The 22,922-nt window shown below is 42.6% G+C and overlaps 1 long non-coding RNA gene across 1 annotated transcript; it reads left to right on the top strand.

Annotated features, from left to right (window-relative positions):
* Positions 1–555: 555 nt before the first annotated feature.
* On the top strand, positions 556–22,646 carry LOC129841355 (uncharacterized). The gene is made up of 6 exons (XR_008757309.1): positions 556–877; positions 21,215–21,363; positions 21,479–21,584; positions 21,764–21,870; positions 22,091–22,156; positions 22,328–22,646. It is a non-coding gene; the product is annotated as an uncharacterized LOC129841355 (long non-coding RNA).
* The last annotated feature ends 276 nt before the right edge of the window (positions 22,647–22,922 follow it).

Raw genomic sequence — 22,922 nt, 5'->3', positions numbered from 1 at the left:
TACGAGAGATGAATGAAAAAAAACACGACATAAAAACAAAACTACAACCAAATGCAAAACAGTGTATCAGCATATCAGAAATGTAGACTAATTTTGAGTAAGTTGTTGTGGTATGCTTCACATCATTATTCATTTTCACAGTTTAATGGAAAATACTTTGCAATATTTCATATATTAAGTAGTAATTACATGTAACAATACTAAGTAGCCTGCATGTGAGTGCGTGGGTGGGTTTGTGTGTCTATCTGCTAAAGCTGGGTCAATGTGTTTGTACTGCGTGTCTTCTGAAGCTGGCACAGAGGCTGGATATACCTATTAGTCAAAGGGTGTATTCAGTGAGAAATGTTCAGAATATTACAGGAAGAAATGTCATTTTTCCCTATTCTACATGACAGCCTGTTCTACACATTTCCATCTGAACGTTCTGCAGCCTAACTTCACATCCGACCCATAGAATTACACAGTTCCACTTGAACTCCCTTTCCCCAGATGAGGGCACGCATAGGCAGCACACAGTCAGAAGACGAACAAATGTTTTACATACTTGAACATCTTCAGATTCGTGGTAACCATGACTACCTGAGAAAGAAAAGGAGAGCCTCACACTCTAGGAGCTCAGATGCAACAATTTAATAATAACCAACGTTTCGACAGACAAGCTGTCTTCATCAGGGTATATTGACAAACACTGCAGGTTACTCATTTATATAATTTGGAAGGACACACAGGTGGCTGTAATTATGGCTGGGTGTGGCTTGATGTCACTGGTTGTTTTTGAGATATAAATAGAACATATAAAAAGCATGCCTGGATAACATACGATCATGATGTCACGTTCTTCGTTGGGCGAAAGAGAGGAGGACCAAGATGCAGCGTGGTGAGTATTCATTTTAATAAGAATACTTTCAATACAAAGAACAAAACAATAAACGGACAAACGAACGAAAACGCAACAGTCCCGTATGGTTACATACACAAAGACACAGTAACAGGAACAATCACCCACACCCCACAATACAAAACAGGCTACCTAAATATGGTTCCCAATCAGAGACAACGACTAACACCTGCCTCTGATTGAGAACCATATCAGGCCAAACACATAGAAATAGACAAACTAGACATACAACATAGAATGCCCACTCAGATCACACCCTGACCAAACAAAACATAGAAACATACAAAGCAAACTATGGTCAGGGCGTGACACATAAGTACAATTTGGCTAGATAGGCCTACAAACCTTTATAAAGAATAGCAAAATCACAATAATCATAAGAATGGCTTCAGATCGAAGGGGGGGGGGGGGGGGGGGGATGGGGGGGGGGGGGTTAGGGCGGTGAATCAGTTTAGCAATTGACCTCTGAGATTTCTGCACCACGAGAATGCAACCAAGGGAGGGTCCAAGGGAAAAAACACATTACCGATACTGTCCTGTCATCGGATCTTAGAATGTGAACGAATCCCTTAATTTGAACAAGAATGTTTCTTTTTGCGAGACTGTCATTGAAAGAGATCGTCTTGATTTGTTTAGGATTTTCTTAATGGCTGTATTAATCTGACCATTTTTGTACCCCCTCACTTTGAATTTTCTTTACATCTCAAACATATTTCTGTCGAAATCGGATTGTTTTTGCCAACTAGTTTAATTCGACAGAATTGGCTGTGTGACAAACTGTTTTTCAAGGGAAGCCAGTGACAGCTATCAGCCCTCAACAAACTGTTAGGATCAGTAGGTGCAGTAGGATCAGTAGGTTCCCTGTAAAGATCAGTATATAGAACATTATCCTCACACAAAATGAGGGCGGCAGCGTAGCCTAGTGGTTAGAGCGTTGGACTAGTAACTGGAAGGTTGCAAGTTCAAATCCCCGAGCTGACAAGGTACAAATCTGTCGTTCTGCCCCTGAACAGGCAGTTAACCCACTGTTCCTAGGCCATCATTGAAAATAAGAATTTGTTCTTAACTGACTTGCCTAGTTAAATAAAGGTAAAAAAAAAAAAAATCTAAATCAAAAGATCAAGGAAACTGATTTGATGTGTGTCTGATTGCATAGTAAATCTCAGGTGCTCAGAACAAGAGTTAAGAAAAGCATGGAATGTCTGGAGCTGTTTTGCATCACCCCTTCACAAAACAAAAATATAATCAATGTACGTTTCCACATAATAATGTTAGGCAAAAAAAACACTACCCCCCTAGGTTTAAAGCACAGTAGCCATGACAACCTAAGATTACAAGTGAAGTTGGACAGGTGTTATAATTTGAAGGTAGCCTATACAGTGAGACAATTTTGAAGACATACATTGTTTGTCTACATTCTTGCAAACATGGCATCCCCGATAGACTTTGGGAACCCCAAAGAGTCAATGTAGGCTATGATTTGAATCATTTTTTAAAACAATGAAATAATAAAACCATTTTGTTTTGCGTTATGATAGAGAAAGACAGTTGTGCTAAGTTCACAAGGTATTTAGAAGTTATAATCGTTCAAAAATATATGGGTAAACAAAGAAGTGACCATTGAACACATTCCCAGATCCCAGACTGTGCCTTTAAGGCAGAAAAATTCAATGTTAAATGAAATCCAAAAGGTAATACCCTTGTACAAGATCTAGGCCCGTTTTACCAGATTAAGAAATCCATTAAAATCCGTTGCTCTGACTAAATCAGAGCAGGTCAGTCTGACCCAAAGCCTTAGTATGGATTTTGCACAGAAGTTCACTTCCTCACTCAAATCAGCTGTTTTTCAGAACATTTGCATACTAGTCGGCTGTGATTGATATCGTCAATAAATCAATTTTGGACCAATTATTTTGTCCACGGTTAAGGCAACAGGGCTCCCTTTCACACCTCCTATACTTCAGATGAAGCAATCCCTGAATCTCAAATCTGTCCCCAGAGTGCCAATGTATTTAAAACCATCAGAGTGGTCTAAGCACGTGCTAGACACGTTTCCACCTTATTTCTTATACCGGTCCTTTCCTTTTAAGTCCTTGAAGGGAAGATAATTGGGGCGCAGGGCTAACCCGACTGTCAGTGGCCATGAACAAATATTGTATGTTACAGTATCAAAAAGAGATCCTGGTTTCAATTTACACATTGGAGAAAAGGATCACCCCCTTTTCCCCACACCGCTGATCATTTGGGGGCTGCCCCAGAGTGTACGCCTATGTGTACTGCAGTTTGTCTCATCTTTAAAACCGTTACTCATTGAACCATTCGGAACCAGTTCCACTAGTAATAGCTCCTATTGATAGTAGTCTTGAGGAAGTAGAGGTGGCAGATGTGTCAATTGGATGCAGGAAGTAGAGGTGGCAGATGTGTCAATTGGATGCAATAAATTGGATGCAGTCTATCACAGTGCCATCCGTTTTGTCACCAAAGCCCCATATACTACCCACCACTGCGACCTGTACGCTCTCGTTGGCTGGCCCTCGCTTCACACTCGTCGCCAAACCCACTGGCTCCAGGTCATCTACAAGACCCTGCTAGGTAAAGTCCCCCCTTATCTCAGCTCGCTGGTCACCATAGCAACGCCCACCCGTAGCACGCGCTCCAGCAGGTATATCTCTCTGGTCACCCCCAAAACCAATTCTTCCTTTGGCCGCCTCTCCTTCCAGTTCTCTGCTGCCAATGACTGGAACGAACTACAAAAATCTCTGAAACTGGAAACACTTATCTCCCTCACTAGCTTTAAGCACCAGCTGTCAGAGCAGCTCATAGATTACTGCACCTGTACATAGCCCATCTATAATTTAGCCCAAACAACTACCTCTTTACCTACTGTATTTATTTATTTTGCTCCTTTGCACCCCATTATTTCTATCTCTACTTTGCACCTTCTTCCACTGCAAACCAACCATTCTAGTGTTTTTTTACTTGCTATATTGTATTTACTTCACCACCATGGCCTTTTTATATTTTTATTTATTTATACATATATATTTTGTTTGCCTTCACCTCCCTTATCTCACCTCACTTTCTCATATTGTATATAGACTTATTTTTCACTGTATTATTGACTGTATGTTTGTTTTACTCCATGTGTAACTATGTGTTGTTGTATGTGTCGAACTGCTTTGCTTTATCTTGGCCAGGTCGCAATTGTAAATGAGAATGTGTTCTCAATTTGCCTACCTGGTTAAATAAAGGTAAAATAAATAAAATAAAAAAATTGGACAAGCTGGAAGAGATAATAGGTGACCGTGGTTTCATACGGGGGCTAGCCTTGGTCAAAACGCAGCAATACAATAAAAACAAAAGATGAATTGAACCAAATAGTTCAAATAACAGAGTGCAAGAATGGTGATGCTAGGAGGCAAGGCGGTCAGGCTGGCATTCTTCAGATGTAGCCTGACTCTGCCATTAGCCATCAGCAATTCTTAGGCGCTTATTACAAGACTAGGGCTGTTCTGGCTCAACCTCGTCCCCTTATACAACCATTCCCACCTATAGTTTCCAATTAATGGCCCAGACCCCTCTGCTTCACCTCGACACGAGGAGCTGCCACCATAGTGCATATGTATAGTTTTGTCTTGTTCTTTTCTCTTATAGGGGAGAGTGGGGTAAGTTGAGCCGCCCCTTGTTTCTAGGAAACCATACACAAAATGAATCATTTGACCAAATATTTAGGAAGAGGTCATCATTTCATGGAGTCTTTGAGGGAAGAAACCACGTGGACAAAGTGGTAAAGCAAGTTAGGTCCCAAAAAAAACAGTTTTCCACCAAGTCAAATGAATTGATTGTGTCAGAGGTTTCACGATGCACGTATCTAAACCTACGTAGATCATTTTTAATATTGTTCTATGCATCAGTTGGGGTCAGTTGGGGTCTCTTAACATCCTTATCATTTATCGCCCTCCAGGTTCCCTCGGAGAGTTCCCTCGGAGAGTTCATCAATGAGCTTGATGCCATGATAAGCTCCTTTCCTGAGGACGGCTCACCTCTCACAGTTCTGGGCGACTTTAACCTCCCCACGTCTACCTTTGACTCTACCTTTGACTCATTCCTCTCTGCCTCCTTCTTTCCACTCCTCTCCTCTTTTGACCTCACCCTCTCACCTTCCCCCCCTACTCACAAGGCAGGCAATACGCTTGACCTCATCTTTACTAGATGCTGTTCTTCCACTAACCACATTGCAACTCCCCTCCAAGTCTCCGACCACTACCGTGTATCCTTTTCCCTCTCGCTCTCATCCAACACTTCCCACACTGCCCCTACTCGGATGGTATCGCGCCGTCCCAACCTTCGCTCTCTCTCCCCCGCTACTCTCTCCTCTTCCATCCTATCATCTCTCCCCTCTGCTCAAACCTTCTCCAACCTATCTCCTGATTCTGCCTCCTCAACCCTCCTCTCCTCCCTTTCTGCATCCTTTGACTCTCTATGTCCCCTATCCTCCAGGCCGGCTCGGTCCTCCCCTCCCGCTCCGTGGCTCGACGACTCATTGCGAGCTCACAGAACAGGGCTCCGGGCAGCCGAGCGGAAATGGAGGAAAACTCGCCTCCCTGCGGACCTGGCATCCTTTCACTCCCTCCTCTCTACATTTTCCTCTTCTGTCTCTGCTGCTAAAGCCACTTTCTACCACTCTAAATTCCAAGCATCTGCCTCTAACCCTAGGAAGCTCTTTGCCACCTTCTCCTCCCTCCTGAATCCTCCTCCCCCTCCCCCCTCCTCCTCCCTCTCTGCAGATGACTTCGTCAACCATTTTGGAAAGAAGGTCGACGACATCCGATCCTCGTTTGCTAAGTCAAACGACATCGCTGGTTCTGCTCACACTGCCCTACCCTGTGCTCTGACCTCTTTCTCCCCTCTTTCTCCAGATGAAATCTCGCGTCTTGTGACGGCCGGCCGCCCAACAACCTGCCCGCTTGACCCTATCCCCTCCTCTCTTCTCCAGACCATTTCCGGAGACCTTCTCCCTTACCTCACCTCGCTCATCAACTCATCCCTGACCGCTGGCTACGTCCCTTCCGTCTTCAAGAGAGCGAGAGTTGCACCCCTTCTGAAAAAACCTACACTCGATCCCTCCGATGTCAACAACTACAGACCAGTATCCCTTCTTTCTTTTCTCTCCAAAACTCTTGAACGTGCCGTCCTTGGCCAGCTCTCCTGCTATCTCTCTCAGAATGACCTTCTTGATCCAAATCAGTCAGGTTTCAAGACTAGTCATTCAACTGAGACTGCTCTTCTCTGTCTCACGGAGGCGCTCCGCACTGCTAAAGCTAACTCTCTCTCCTCTGCTCTCATCCTTCTAGACCTATCGGCTGCCTTCGACACTGTGAACCATCAGATCCTCCTCTCCACCCTCTCCGAGTTGGGCATCTTCGGCGCGGCCCACGCTTGGATTGCGTCCTACCTGACAGGTCGCTCCTACCACGCGCTCTCACCACTGGTGTCCCCCAGGGCTCTGTTCTAGGCCCTCTCCTATTCTCGCTATACACCAAGTCACTTGGCTCTGTCATAACCTCACATGGTCTCTCCTATCATTGCTATGCAGACGACACACAATTAATCTTCTCCTTTCCCCCTTCTGATGACCAGGTGGCGAATCGCATCTCTGCATGTCTGGCAGACATATCAGTGTGGATGACGGATCACCACCTCAAGCTGAACCTCAGCAAGACGGAGCTGCTCTTCCTCCCGGGGAAGGACTGCCCGTTCCATGATCTCGCCATCACGGTTGACAACTCCATTGTGTCCTCCTCCCAGAGCGCTAAGAACCTTGGCGTGATCCTGGACAACACCCTGTCGTTCTCAACTAACATCAAGGCGGTGGCCCGTTCCTGTAGGTTCATGCTCTACAACATCCGCAGAGTACGACCCTGCCTCACACAGGAAGCGGCGCAGGTCCTAATCCAGGCACTTGTCATCTCCCGTCTGGATTACTGCAACTCGCTGTTGGCTGGGCTCCCTGCCTGTGCCATTAAACCCCTACAACTCATCCAGAACGCCGCAGCCCGTCTGGTGTTCAACCTTCCCAAGTTCTCTCACGTCACCCCGCTCCTCCGCTCTCTCCACTGGCTTCCAGTTGAAGCTCGCATCCGCTACAAGACCATGGTGCTTGCCTACGGAGCTGTGAGGGGAACGGCACCTCAGTACCTCCAGGCTCTGATCAGGCCCTACACCCAAACAAGGGCACTCCGTTCATCCACCTCTGGCCTGCTCGCCTCCCTACCACTGAGGAAGTACAGTTCCCGCTCAGCCCAGTCAAAACTGTTCGCTGCTCTGGCCCCCCAATGGTGGAACAAACTCCCTCACGACGCCAGGACAGCGGAGTCAATCACCACCTTCCGGAGACACCTGAAACCCCACCTCTTTAAGGAATACCTAGGATAGGATAAAGCAATCCTTCTGACCCCCCCCCCCCCCCCCCCCTTAAAAGATCTTGATGTACTATTGTAAAGTGGCTGTTCCACTGGATGTCATAAGGTGAATGCACCAATTTGTAAGTCGCTCTGGATAAGAGCGTCTGCTAAATGACTTAAATGTAAATGTAAATGTATAAGCTTCTCTATAAGAGTCCCATGTGGCTTGTGGGGTTCGTAGAGCAAATCGGAGAACAAACACCGCTCTGGCTCTGTCACCTTTCTCTGCAGATGTGGAAGTGCGACAACGGCGGACGTGGTGGATTGAGCTTAAATTGACCGATTTTTCTAGCGGGCTTTAAGCCTGTGTATAAAAAGATGCGTAAAATGATTATAAGACAAAAAAGCGATTGTGATTGTGTTGAATTGTGTTTGGGAAATAAAGATAGACATGGCTTTAAAAAGGTAGTGGTAACATTTCATTCATTACAGAAATGTGTTGTCGGCTTCATGGGCAGGTTGGCCACCTGTGTCACGATCGTCTTGATGTGGAAGAGAGGACCAAGGCGCAGCGTGATATGAATACATCCTCTTTTTATTTACGAAGAAGATGAACACGAAACGAAACACTTTACAAACTAACAAAACAACAAACGACCGTGAAGCTACAAAACGAAAGTGCACACACAAGCTACTAACGTTTAGACATAGACAATTACCCACCACAGCCTAATGCCTATGGCTGCCTTAAATATGGCTCCCAATCAGAGACAACAATAAACAGCTGTCTCTGATTGAGAACCAAACCAGGCAACCATAGACATACCTAAACACCTACACTGAACACAACCCCATACACTCTACAAAACCCCCTATACAATACTACCACCCAAGACGAGACAAATACACACAAACATCCCCCATGTCACACCCTGACCTAACTAATATAATACAGAAAACAAAGATAACTAAGGCCAAGGCGTGACAACCTGGCAATTATTGGGTGGGCTGGTAAAGAAAAGAAAAATATATATATATATTGGGGTTTCTCTCTCTATATATATATATATATATATATATAAATATAAATAATGGACACTGCCGGCGGCCCTTGGGCCTGTTTAATAAATTACTTTTGTGCTATTTTTCTTTGTCATAATCATCTATATTTAGCATTTACCATACCAGTGGGCAATGGCCAGGCCCCTCTCCCAAGATGGACCAGTTCTGACTCTGTCAGTCATGGAAAGGTGGTGCCACTGTGGAGTTGTCAACCGTGATGGAGAGGTCTTTGAGCGGACAGGCCTTCCCCGGGAGGAAGTGCAGCTCCGTCTTGTTGAGGTTAAACTTGAGATGGTGGGCCGAAATCCATCCTGCGTGTCGCCAACAGGGTGTCAGAAGGGGAGAAGGAGAAAAGTTGTTGAGTGTCATCCGCATAGCAATGATAGGAGAGACCATGTGAGGATATGATAGAGCTGAGTGACTTGGTGTATAGCGAGAAGAGAAGAGGGCCTAGAACCAAGTAGTGAGAGTACGTGGTGCAGACACAGATCCTCTCCATGTCACCTGGTAGGAGCGGCCTGGCAGGTAGGATGCAATCCAAGAGTGTGCAGAGCCTGAGACACCAGCCCTGAGAGGATGGAGAGGAGGATCTGATGGTTCACGGTGTCAAAGGCAGTGGAAAGATCTAGGAAGAGGAGAACAGAGGAGAGAGAGTCAGCTTTGGCAGTGAGGAGAGCCTCCGTGACAGAAGAGCAGTCTCGGTTGAGTGACCCATCTTGAAGCCTGATTGGTTAGGGTGAAGAAGATCATTCTGAGCGCGATAACTGGAGAGTTGATCAGAGACAGCGCACTCAAGTGTTTTGGAGAGAAAAGAGAGAAAGGATACAGGTCTATCGTTTGTGACGACAGATGAGTCGAATGTATTATAATACAGGTAAATTCGGGGACACTGTGTATTTTAATTGTTTTATCAATGTTTATTCGCTTCTGAATATCAGTCTCTTTAGCCCAGCGAGTGTGTTTATGAGCTGAAGTAACAAGTGACTCGGATTACATTACATAGCCACAGCACTGAAGGCGGAAAGTCCCACCTATCTCACTCTTATTTAATTTGCTGAAATGCGTGCCATTGTCAAATGAAGCACTACGCTGGAAATCTATCCCGATCTACATAAACTAGTCCTGGCACCGTTCTTTGGCAAACACAGAAGGTTGTACAGCAAGCCAGCATACCAGCCTGCATACCACTGCTGGCTTGCTTCTAAAGCTAAGCAGGGTTGGTCCTGGTCAGTCCCTGGATGGGAGACCAGATGCTGCTGGAAGTGGTGTTGGAGGGCCAGTAGGAGGCACTCTTTCCTCTGGTCTAAAAAAATATCCCAATGCCCCAGGGCAGTGATTGGGGACACTGCCCTGTGTAGGGTGCCGTCTTTCGGATGGGACGTTAAACGGGTGTCCTGACTCTCTGAGGTCATTAAAGATCCCATGGCACTTATCGTAAGAGTAGGGGTGTTAACCCCGGTGTCCTGGCTAAATTCCCAATCTGACCCTCAAACCATCATGGTCACCTAATAATCCCCAGTTTACAATTGGCTCATTCATCCCCCTCCTCTCCCCTGTAACTATTCCCCAGGTCGTTGCTGCAAATGAGAACGTGTTCTCAGTCAACTTACCTGGTAAAATAACGGTAAATAAATAAATATATTGAATTCAATAGAAGAAAACAGAGAGAGGGAGAGAGAGTGTGCCAGTTCCTTAATGTAACTCAAACATTAAGGAACTGGCAGTCTCTCTCTCTACTTCTCTCTCACTGTTTTCTTCTATTGAATTATAAATAGCCTAATATTTAAACACTTAGCTAAGTGGACAAGGGGGGGGAACACTTGACATGAACTTATTTTAAATATGTAGTTAGACTGTTATAGATTACCATTGGCTTATATAATACCTTAAGGCATTTATTCAGTAATTTTCTTATTTGTTTAATATATATATGTTCATTCATTCACAACTAGGATGAGTAACACTTTATTTTAAGGGTCCTTAAAAAACATTTTATAAGACATGTATAAATGATTAATCATTACTCCCACTTGTGTTTTGAGTCACCAGTGTACTTTCTCACAAAAAGATGGGCATGCCATTGGTAGGGCATGCCATTGGTAGACAAAAGGCTGGTGTGATTGAAATGCCAGGGCTGAATTTTTGTCCCAGTCCGCCCGGAGTATCTTACACTGTACTGCTGCGGCTCAACTTACCCCAAGAGACCACTTTCTTAGGACAAGCTATGTTTTCAAAACTGCAGAGTTTACATGAATTCTGATTATTTCCAGGGATACACAACATCCCGAAATATATGTAGATATATATTTTTTGAAAGAAAACTCTATGATGGAGTGATGCTGAATGTAAAACATGGCATAACTCTCCCTTACCATTCTTAGCCTGGCCAAGAGGCCAAAAGACTGCAATTGCACAAATGAAAAATAACATAGGAAGTACAGGAATCACTGGTTGATTTTCTGGCCCATATCATGTCCCTATGTGCCTCAGACCTGGGTGAAAGTAGTTTTTGCTTTCTTCTAAATACATTTGTCGACCTTATCTTAGACCGCCTGGTGTAATGCAACAAACTGAGTAGTCCAAAAAATAGCACGTCGGGCTAGCCAAAACAAGCACAACAAATCATATTCAACCCACAACTGAAGTGCACAGCCTCCCTTGCCTCCCAGGTACACATTCCTCCAGTACCTGGTAAAATGCTGGTGTGGCTGAAATGCCAGGGCTGAATGTTTGTCTGAGTCCGCCCCCGGGCGGCTTAATTTACCCTGTCCTGCTGTGGTTACTATGTTTATCTCTGATCCTCTAATTAAGTATCCCTGGCTGAAATTACATTCCTCAGAGCAGGAGAAAATTGCAAGTGAAGCAGTTCACCTCAGTCCCCTCGATAAACAAACACACACTTTTACACACACACACATACTCTCTCTTAGCGCACATGCATACGAACGAACGCAGGCACGCACGCACGCACACACACACACACACACTTATTATGACTTCTGCTGTCGGTCGTATAATTTACAAAATTAGGTTAACATTTATTATAGGTCTAATTGAGCCTTTGCTTTTCTGAGCGTAATTTGGATACTGTGCAGTCGTGTGTCAGACCTTCGCATAGCCTACTTTTCCCATGTTTTCAAATACTTGGAAGGCGTTTTAATAAATCCTCCGCTTTTTCCCACATTATGTGACATTTTCCACAGTGTTTACCCTTTACCCTGATTAATGTCAATATGTACGTCCCAAATGGCACTTCAAAAGGGGAGCCACCAGTTGCCCATCCCTGACGTAGGCTATACCTGCACTGTATTTGTGAGTGTGCTAATGTGGGGGGGGGGGAAATGTGTTGGTAGCTAGGTTTCCATCCAAAATGGCGACAGATATTCATGCGAATATTCTAAAATCCACATAAATAACAATATTTGTATTTTCCCACCATCATTTTTTATGTGCACAGATAAAAGACCATGCACATAAAAAGAAATGTTGTATTTAAATTCCCATGTAATTATTTTTCTTTTTAAGTAGTTAATTGGGTTTCCATCATATTTGCAACTCTACTAATGCTTTTCTCACAATTTTTCGGGGTGTTATTCAGCAAGTGTGCCCTCTCCGGTATTGGCACTTGCGTTCTAGCTAACAGCGTGCAGATAGAGTGCTATTGGCTAGAGCGCAAAAATGCCACTGCATTTTTCATTGTTCCCTTCAAATTAGGGGCTGATTTAGACCAGGGACACCAGGTGTGTGCAATTAATTATCAGGTAGAACAGAAAACCAGCAAGTTCCGGACCTAGTGTAGGAGTTGAGTAGTTCTACCCCTGGTCTACATGATGAGATTATTATGGACTAAAGAGTGAGATTATTTTTACGTGTCAAACGGCAGCCAAGCATCGATGATCATGTCACCAGAATACGTCCCTCAATATTTTTGGAAAGGAGCATCAAGCTCATCCCGTGCATTTTCAACACCCTGTGAAGTTCATCCTAATTGATTTCATCTGTAGACTAATAAACTGCATGCTTTCCTGACACGTCGTAGTGGGAGGGCCACACAACATGTCATCACGTGACTCCAAAATGTACTTCGATATGATGGTTATTATATCAATATTTGCAAATAAAAGTGTTTCCAACGACATTTCGCAACACAAAAAGATCCCACCTTGTCTAGCATATTTTGTTTTGTTGACATTTGAAAAGTTTAATGTTCTGTTTCCATCAGGCCCGTCGTGACAGTTTTTATCCGACATTTACTTAACTTGCCTAAAAAGGTTGGATGGAAACCTGGTTGGTGAAACAGATTATGCAACAATTGAAGTGGAAATACATTTATGTGCAAATATTGATATAATAACTAACATGTCGAAGTAGACTTAACCTGAAGTCACCCGATTTAATAAAGTTTTTCTACCACCAAGACTTGAGAAAGCATGCAGAGTTTACGGGCAGATAAACAAGTTATGATGAACCTTTTTTTGGACATAAAAGACTAAAAACACCAGCAAATCAGACTGACCGGGTGAATCCAGGTGAAAGCTATGATCCCTCATTGAAGTCACTTGTTGAATCCACTTCAATCAGTGTAGATGAAGGGGAGGAGACAGGTTAAAGAAGGATTGTTCATCTGCAATGGCACACTGTGGTATTTCACCCAATAGAATCCGTCTCTCTGACAGACTGTATTTAACACTTGACGTGTGTCTGTGGGTGGGCTGTCTCAATCATAATACATGGGTGGCCAATTCATCTTGCAGATTTAATTGTGATTAGCTATCAAGTCCTCTGCCAAGGGGTGGAGACTATCTTTGAATTTTTATGAAATAGCATTTGAATAATTCAGAATCTTTCTAACGAGCGAGAGAGAGAGGTGGAAACTGAGCTGGACTTCCAACCTCCTGCCAAATGTATGACCATATTAGAGACACATTTCCCTCAGATTACACAGACCCACAAAGAATTTTAAAACAAGTCAAATGTTGATAAACTCCCATATACACTGCTCAAAAAAATAAAGGGAACACTTTAACAACACAATGTAACTCCAAGTCAATCACACTTCTGTGAAATCAAACTGTCCACTTAGGAAGCAACACTGATTGACAATAAATTGCACATGCTGTTGTGCAAATGGAATAGACAAAAGGTGGAAATTATAGGCAATTAGCAAGACACCCCCAATAAAGGAGTGATTCTGCAGGTGGTGACCACAGACCACTTCTCAGTTCCTATGCTTCCTGGCTGATGTTTTGGTCACTTTTGAATGCTGGCGGTGCCCTGCTTGTGGCCCGCTGGGGGTCATTTTGCAGGGCTCAGGCAGTGCTACTCCTTGCACAATGGCGGAGGTAGCGGTCCTGCTGCTGGGTTGTTGCCCTCCTACGGCCTCCTCCACATCTCCTGATGTACTGGCCTGTCTCCTGGTAGCGCCTCCATGCTCTGGACACTACGCTGACAGACACAGCAAACCTTCTTGCCACAGCTCGCATTGATGTGCCATCATGTGCCACTTGTGTGGGTTGTAGACTCCATCTCATGCTACCACTAAAGAGAGAGCACCGCCAGCATTCAAAAGTGACCAAAACATCAGCCAGGAAGCATAGGAACTGAGAAGTGGTCTGTGGTCACCACCTGCAGAATCACTCCTTTATTGGGGGTGTCTTGCTAATTGCCTATAATTTCCACCTTTTGTCTATTCCATTTGCACAACAGCATGTGCAATTTATTTTCAATCAGTGTTGCTTCCTAAGTGGACAGTTTGATTTCACAGAAGTGTGATTGACTTGGAGTTACATTGTGTTGTTTAAGTGTTCCCTTTATTTTTTTGAGCAGTGTATATTGGGTGAAATACCACAGTGTGCCATCGCAGCAGCAAGATTTGTGACCTGTTGCCTCGAGAAAAGGCCAACCATTGAAGAACAAACACCATTGTAAATACAACCCATACTTATGTTTATTTATTTTCCCCTTTTTTGCATTGACTGCCTTTCAGTCCGCCACACTTCCGCAACTGTGGTGAAAGGTGACAGAGCTTGAGCTTGTTTTGTCAGACCCTCGAGACATCCGAAAATCGGCCTTCTCACAAAATCGCCTGCAGCCTCTGAACTATTCTGACCCACCAAGCAAAGAGGCAGTAACTACTCATAGCGTGGAACTGGGAAAAATATGAATTCAAGGGAGATCATTGGAGATGTACTGATCTGTTGTCTTACTATGAGTAATTATTTTATTCATGTTGACCCTACCTCTGACATGACCTTTGACCCTTAAACGGCTGTTACTGCCTTCTTTCTTGGCATGATATGTTACAAATTGCAGGGTAATAGCAAAGAAAGAGCAGAATCTGCCATTTTCATTTGGTAGTTTATTATACTTCTCATTTATGCTACTAATACAAGAGCAGTGTAATTACTGACAGTGTAACAGAGTTGAAACTGCCACCTTTTATGTCTTCCACTAAGATACCAGTTGCATTTACATAGAGATGTAGGTTCTGGTCAGTCACAGTACATACTGTGTTTTACAAGTAGCCCATGTCTTGTTATAAGAATAAATGTGAAAAGCAGCACTGCTATTGTTCGAAGGACATTAAATGATTACATATCTTGAAGATTGACATAGGGTAATACTAAATATAGAAAATGACCATGAGATGCAAATTAAATTATTTGTATATATTTTTTTATTTTTTCATATTCATGAGAGGACACAAATGACATTTAGCGACAATTGATAAAATGCTAAAAAGTATAATTTTCATTAAATTTTTATGTAAAACTTCTTCAGTGCTCTTCCATATCACTCCACATCCTCAGCAATGCTGTTCACAGCCAAGGCATTCCGGAACTGCCTTCGATTTGCAGGCATCAGAGGACACAGCTTGAGGACAAAGGGAAGCATAGCCGAGAGCTGCCCAGTGACACGAGCCTACCAGACGCGCTAAACTACTTCTATACCCGTTTCGAGGCAAATGACACTGAAACATGCATGAGAGCCCCAGCTGTTCTGGATGACTGTGTGATCACGCTCTCCGCACCCGATGTGAGTAAGACCTTTAAACAGGTCAACATTCACAAGGCCGCAGGGCCAGACGGATTACCAGGACGTGTACTTCGAGCATGCGCTGACCAACTGGCAAGTGTCTTCACGGACATTTTCAACCGTGTGGTGCCAGGACAACAATCTCTCCCTCAACGGGATCAAGACAAAGGAGATGATTGTGGACTACAGGAAAAGGAGGACAGAGCATGTCCCAATTCTCATCGATGGGGCTGTAGTGGAACAGGTTGAGCGCTTCAAGTTTCTTGGTGTCCACATCACCAACAAACTAACATGGTCCAAGCACACCAAGACAGTCGTGAAGAGGGCACGACAAAACCTATTCCCCCTGAAGAGACTTAAAATATTTGGCATGGGTCCTCAGATCCTCAAAAGGTTCTACAGCTGCACCATCGAGAGCATCCTGATGGGTTGCATCACTGCCTGGTATGGCAACTACAGTACATAACTGGGGCCAAGCTTCCTGCCATCCAGGACCTCTATAACAGGCGATGTCAGAGGAAGGCCCTAAAAATTGTCAAAGACTACAGCCACCCTAGTCATAGACTGTTCTCCGGAGCGCCAAGTCTAGGTCCAAAAGGCCTCTAAACAGCTTCTACCCCCAAGCCATAAGACTCCTGAACATCTAATCAAATGGCTACCCAGACTATTTGCATTCCCCCCCCCCCACTATTTTAAACCACTGCTACTCTCTGTTATTATCTATGCATAGTCACTTTAATAACTCTACCTACATGTACATATTACCTCAATTACCTCGACTAACCGGTGCCCCCGCACATTGACTCTGTACCGGTACCCCCTATATATAGTCTCGCTATTCTTATTTTACTGCTGTTCTTTCATTACTTGTTCCTTTTATTCCTTATTCTTATTCATATTTTTTTTAACTGTATTGTTGGTTAGGGGCTCATAAGTAAGCATTTCACTGTAAGGTTGTTGTACCTGGTGCATTTGACTAATCAAATTAGTATTTATTATTTTATTTGATGTTCAGCTTCTTGGACTCTTATAGCCCGATTGCTTATTTAGATTGCATGGGTGGACATTGACAGGAATAAAACCTAGTATTGACGTGGTTGTACTGTCCTAATGTACCCTCACTTGGCAACTTTGATCTCCATAGATACTATAATTCTCTGGGACACAGGGATTGGTGGAAGTCATTTTGGCAAAACATTTTCTTCCCACATTGATGTAATGATGGAACCAAAGCAGACACATTGAGCACACATTTGGCATGCCAAAGCTTGTTGTGCTAATTACATACGCCACCAACAAAGGTGATGGATACAATTTTGAATTTTAACTTTCCTGACCGGGACAGTCACTATATACTGTAATATAAAAGAAAACCAGAAGCCCTTGTGAGTAGATATATTATTAATGAGGTAGCAATGCTGTGTGTGTGCTCAACTGGAAAATGAGGGTAGGGTGTGTGGCTTTTGACAATTCAGTATGGGGTGCACCATGTAGATTTATCTCAGTTCAATCATGTCAACATTGGAAATGAGCAGAATGGTACATAGAATTTCCCACCAGCATCACTAGTCTTTCAGATAGCTTGTTGAAGCATATTATTAATATCCTTCACACACTCTTGCGTTGCAGGAAGCAAACAACACGTTGTTCCACACACTGCTTGTGATGCTCCAAAACAGTTTTTGATGAGAGTCTGAGTGAACAAATTAAAAGATAAGGACAACAGAGGACGAGAGGAAGCGAAGGATGATGAAAGAAGACAAGTGTATGACTCACCAGTAGAACCTGTTCAAATGATTGGGAACCAACTGCCATTTTCGCCCCAAAGTCTTTAGGAGGCGTACAACTGCGAAGAAGAACATCAAAAAGAGAAAGAAAAGAGAGATAGAGAGCATATCAGTCTACTTATCACAAGACAGGAAGTAAAGTGACAGTGGGCTTGAGTCATGGCAGGATAATGCTAGGGAAGAGCGTACCCGGGGCAATGAAGCATGACACTCTAGATAGGCTGACATAGCTTTAAACTGCCATCATCAGTATAGCTCAGACCATTCATGTTATAGCTCAGACCATTCAGTATAGGCTCCCAAATTACATATAGGCTCTATCCTGTTTCCGGTAACACTTTACTTGACACCCAGCGTCATAACACGTTATGACATGGTCATAACCATGTCATGACATATTAATAATGGCGCCGGAGGGAGTGGCTGCCGTTTTACTGGCTACTACCCAACTCTGCTATTTTGTTTGTCTTTGCACATTTTTTATAACTAATTTTGTACACAATGTTGCTGCTACCGTCTCTTATGACCGAAGATAAATTCTAGGACAGTGAGTACTCACCTCGAACTGGATGAATATTTTTACTTTAATGAGTCCGAGGCGACGAATATACTGCTTCCCGGAGACCAGGCCCAAATCCCAGTCATTCTCGTGAAGAAAATACGGAAATACATGGGGCGGAGGTCTGAGTGCCTTGTGAGAATTTGTCGGCGAGTGAGTAAACCACCACTACCCTCTGTATTATTTGCCAACGTGCAATCATTGGAAAACAAATTGGACAATGTACGATTAAGAATATCCTACCAACGGGACATTAAAAACTGTAATATTGTCTTTCACCGAGACTTGGCTGAATGACGACACGGATTATAAGTCGCTCTGGATAAGAGCGTCTGCTAAATGACTTAAATGTAAATGTAATTATATAGAGCTGGCTGGCTTCTCAGTTTTTCGGCAGGACCGAGCAGCTACATCTGGTAAGACGCGGGGCAAGGGTATTTGTCTGTTTCTCAATAACTGCTGGTGCGCAATGTCTAATATTAAAGAAGTCTCAAGGTATGGCCGCCTGAGATAGAATGCCTCATGATAAGTTGTAGACCACACTATCTACCAAGAGAGTTTACATCTATATTATTCGTAGCTGTCTATTTACCACCACAAACCGATGCTGGCACTAAGACTGCACTCAACGTGCTGTAAAAGGCCATAAGCAAACAAGAAAATACTCATCCAGAAACGACACCTAGTGGCTAGCAATGGTGTAAAGTACTTAAGTAAAAATACTTGAAAGTACTACTTAAGTGGTTTTTGGGGGTATCTGTCCATTACTTTACTATTTTTGCCAACTTTTACTTCACAACATTCCGAAAGAAAATAATGTACTCTTTACTCCACACGTTTTGCCTGACACCCAAAAGTACTCGTTACATTTTGACAGGAAAATGGTCCGATTCACACACTTGGTCATCCCTACTGCCTCTGATCTGGCGAACTCACTAAACACAAATACTTATTTTGTAAATTATGTCTGAGTGTTTGAGTGTGCCCTGGGTATCCATCAGAAATTTGTGGCGTCTGGTTTGCTTAATATAAGGAATTTGGAACTTTTAATACTTAAGTACATTTTAGCAATTGTGTTTACTTTTGATAATGAAGTATATTTAAAACCAAATACTTTTAGACTTTTACTCAAGTAGTATTTTACTGGTTGACTTTCACTTTTACTTGAGGCATTTTCTATTAATTAAGGTATCTTTACTTTTACTCAAGTATGACAATTGAGTACTTTTTCCACCACTGGTGGCCCGGGGACTTTAATGCAGGCAAACTTAAATCTGTTTGACCTAATTTCTACCAGCATTTCACATGTGCAACCAAAGGTTATAAAAAAATCTAGACCACCTGTAATCTGAGTGGGCATTCTATGTTGTATGTCTAGTTTGTCTATTTCTATGTGTTTGGCCTGATATGGCGTCTGTCCAGCGCCGCCTGAGCCGCCCGTCTGACCATAATTATATCTTCTTGATTCCTGCTTACCAGCAAAAACTAAATCAGGAAGTACCCGTGACTCACTCAATACAGAAGTGGTCAGATATCTACTTTGTGCATGACACAAGTCATTTTTCCAACAATTGTTTACAGACAGAGTGTTTCACTTATAATTCACTGTATCACAATTCCAGTGGGTCAGAAGTTCACATACATTAAGTTGACTGTGCCTTTAAACAGTTTGGAAAATTCCAGAAAATGTCATGACTTGAGAAGCTTCTGATAGGCTAATTGACATAATTTGAGTCAATTGGAGGTGTACCTGTGGATGTACTTCAAGGCCTACCTTCAAACTCAACGCCTCTTTGCTTGACATCATGGGAAAATCAAAAGAAATCAACAAAGACCTCAGAAAAACATTTGTAGACCTCCACAAGTCTGGTTCACCCTTGGGAGCAATTTCCAAATGCCTGAAGGTACCACATGCATCTGTACAAACAATAGTACGCAAGTATAAACACCATGGGACCACCAGCCGTCAAACCGCTCAGCAAGGAGACGCATTCAGTCTCCTAGAGATGATCGTAGGTAATATCATTTTGGCATTTTAATTAAAATGACTTTCCTGAAAGCTACCCCTAGCCTTATGGACACGCCGCCTATGCCTTTTAATGTGGCATAAACACAACCAGTCATGATATTTTCATCTGATTGTCAATTACTTAACAAAGGCGCTCCTGTGGCTACCCGCGCACATTCGTCCACTCACAAAATATCATTTTTGCACTGTGAATCCGCAATTTGATGAATAGAAAGAGACATCTGTTACCAAACACCTATGTGTATTGTAATGGCATTCTGCAATTGTCATTAGGCTAAAATTGTAGCCGGTGTTGTGCCGAACACCCCCCCCCCCCCCCTCCCCTCCCTTCGCGTGAACACGCACGCACTCAATTCTTCATTGCTGCGACTTGCTTGCTAGTTGGGATTTCTGATCACGTTAGGCTGCGTTTCATTTTATTTCGTATGTCGGTTTGATCGTGGGGGAGGCACTAGTAGTGTCTGCCGTTTTCGGTTTGGCTATTTGTTTCAAGTGTATTAGTCTATATATACATCTCTTTGCCAAAATACGTCATCTCTCCCATGGCTTATTCGACTAGTACTTGTTCTGAAACGTTTATTGCTTGGCTACATTTTACTCCCTCCTCTGTTTTAATATAGCACACATACATTAATTATTAATTTGGTTGCCTATGCTGACTGAAGTTTGTTTATAGAAAGTATTTGGAAATCTGGAAATTAGAAGGGGGGGGGGGGGGGGGGGGGGGGGGGGGGGTTTGGCAAGACTAGCTGAAATTCTCCCCACCTTCTATCTTGGGACTGCAAGGCCTGGCACACTTCAGAATCATTTATGGTTACCTATCATGCCCTCTGATGTGTGCCACAGGAAGTATTCGACTCTAGTCACAAAAGGAAGTGGTTATTTCAGCAATAATAGTTTTCAGAGCCCTCTACTGTTCTCTCTACCCTTCCCTCAATCCCCCATCCCATCGTGCTTTTCCCTCTTATGGCTTTTCCTACATTTTTTAAAACACTTTTTCTGTTTTAGTTTTTAAGAATGTAGGTACAGTAGTAATAATAACAGTAATAAAACAAAAATGTGTACTCTGGGCGAAAAAGAAAGTTCAAATATATAGGTCAACATGAGTGCATATCCATAATCACAGTAAACTGTTAAGACAATAGAATATTTCTTTTATAATAATATAATAAACACAACTATGACTGAATGTGTCTCCATGAAGAGTCCCCCCCCCCCCCCCAACAGGCCCCTTCTCCCTCAATAGGACATCCCCAGCACCTCCACCATCCCCATCAACCTCTCCCCACCCCTAAACCACAAAACACAATAATGATAATAGAAATGTAAAAAAAATATATTAACCAAGATATATATATATATATATATATATATATACACATACATGTTCACATATTCACAGGACACTCAGCGTATCTCTTATCTATTTTCCTACATCAGATGTGCAGGTGACGTTTCCACCTGGATGACGGCATATAATCAGCAAGACGGAGATGCTCTTCATCCGAGGAAACGCCTGCCCGTTCTCAGATGTTAGATAATACGAGACGATCACATGTCATTTACATTCCAGCCCGTGTCAGCTCCAGGTTTGACTACTTGCTGGAATCCCTGCATTCTCAGATTCCCCTCTGTTATTCATCTCTACATTGTGATCAATAAAGTTTTTTAAAATGCTGTACTTTTATTAACATACATGTTCAGATCATTCCTGAGAGAGAAGGGGTGTAGTATCTCCAGATGGGCGTGTGGTACCCTTCCTCAGCCATGCCAACAAGATGTTACTTCTTGTGGGGTCTTTGCCTTGAAAGTAAGTATGAGAGTATAAGTAATGTACAATTAACCCACTGAAAGTATACTGACTAAAAGGCAAAACAGAACTGTACAATTATATTACAGCTGTGTCGTTGTATACTTGCAAATTAGAATCTTAAGTGTAACATCATTTGGTTGGGGAAAACTGAAATGCCCATCATATTTTTTCCCCAGTTTGCTGAATGTGTTCTGAAGGAGGAGTCGATTGTCTTTTCAAATACGGACAAAGATGTTAACATCATGAGAGAAGAAATAGCAGTCACTCTCCTCCAAAAACACTGGTATGTTCAATTTCTAATTTCATAAATTGTAGATAAAAAAAAAAACATTTATATTGATCTTTCAAGGTTATCTTTGATCCAACTTCTGACTAGATGGCTACTAAAACACATGTATTTAAATAATTATGTTATAAGAATCCTATACTATTCCCTTGTTCCCTGTTTGCGCAGAAAAATATATGTAAAGATGTATAGACTACTTAAAATTATGTTTTGCTAGATGACCTGAGCCGACTGTGCCACTTCTGTGGGGAGGTGGACAATAATGAGGAAGACACTAATTGGGGTAATTGCTTGTTCACTTCTAAAGGCACATTTTTTAGGAGTACGAACTTGTATAAGCAGTAATATTTCTAGAGGTAGTATCATCTGCTTTGTCTGATAATGAAATAATTGTAATTCAAGAAAATGTATTTCATGTTTTAAATATATTAACGTTTTTCATCATACATTTCAGATTGGTTGTGACCGCTGCCCACGATGGTTCAACCAGACCTGTATGAAATCCATCCCATCATTGGAGGATTATGTCTGCGCTGCCTGTCCGGACTAGGTTAGGCTTGAGTTCCAGGCAACGGTATCACCTGGAAAACTTCCCATAAAAAGTGGACTAAATGTTCAGTCGAGCTGTTGCAGCTTTCCAATATTTGTTTATGTTATATATTGTCTTTTTATATTTGATTTATTGTCATTTTACATCTTATTATGCAAAGATCGAAAGGTGTATTTCTTATTTCATGTTTGTTAACAAACTGAACTTTCTGTGATGTTTTTGTGTTGGGTGATAATATTTGTGTATTATCATTTTCTTAAACATTACAAAATGTTTCTCAAATAAAAGTTTATTTCTTTATACTCTAATGTTGCTTTCTGTGGCACACTCTACTGGTCAACATGAGCTACTAATGATTCTGAAGTGTGCAAGGACTTGCAGTCCCAAGATACAAGGGGGAGAATTTCTTCAGGCAAGAAAATAGCCTTGCCCGAAATATTTTCTATAGAACAAACTTCACTTCAGCATAGGCAACCGAAATTAATAATTAATATATGTG

This window comes from Salvelinus fontinalis, chromosome 42, assembly GCF_029448725.1.
Source record: "Salvelinus fontinalis isolate EN_2023a chromosome 42, ASM2944872v1, whole genome shotgun sequence".
NCBI lineage: Eukaryota > Metazoa > Chordata > Actinopteri > Salmoniformes > Salmonidae > Salvelinus > Salvelinus fontinalis.
Note: the sequence above shows the minus strand (reverse complement) of the source record. Positions and strands in the feature narration are given on the sequence as shown.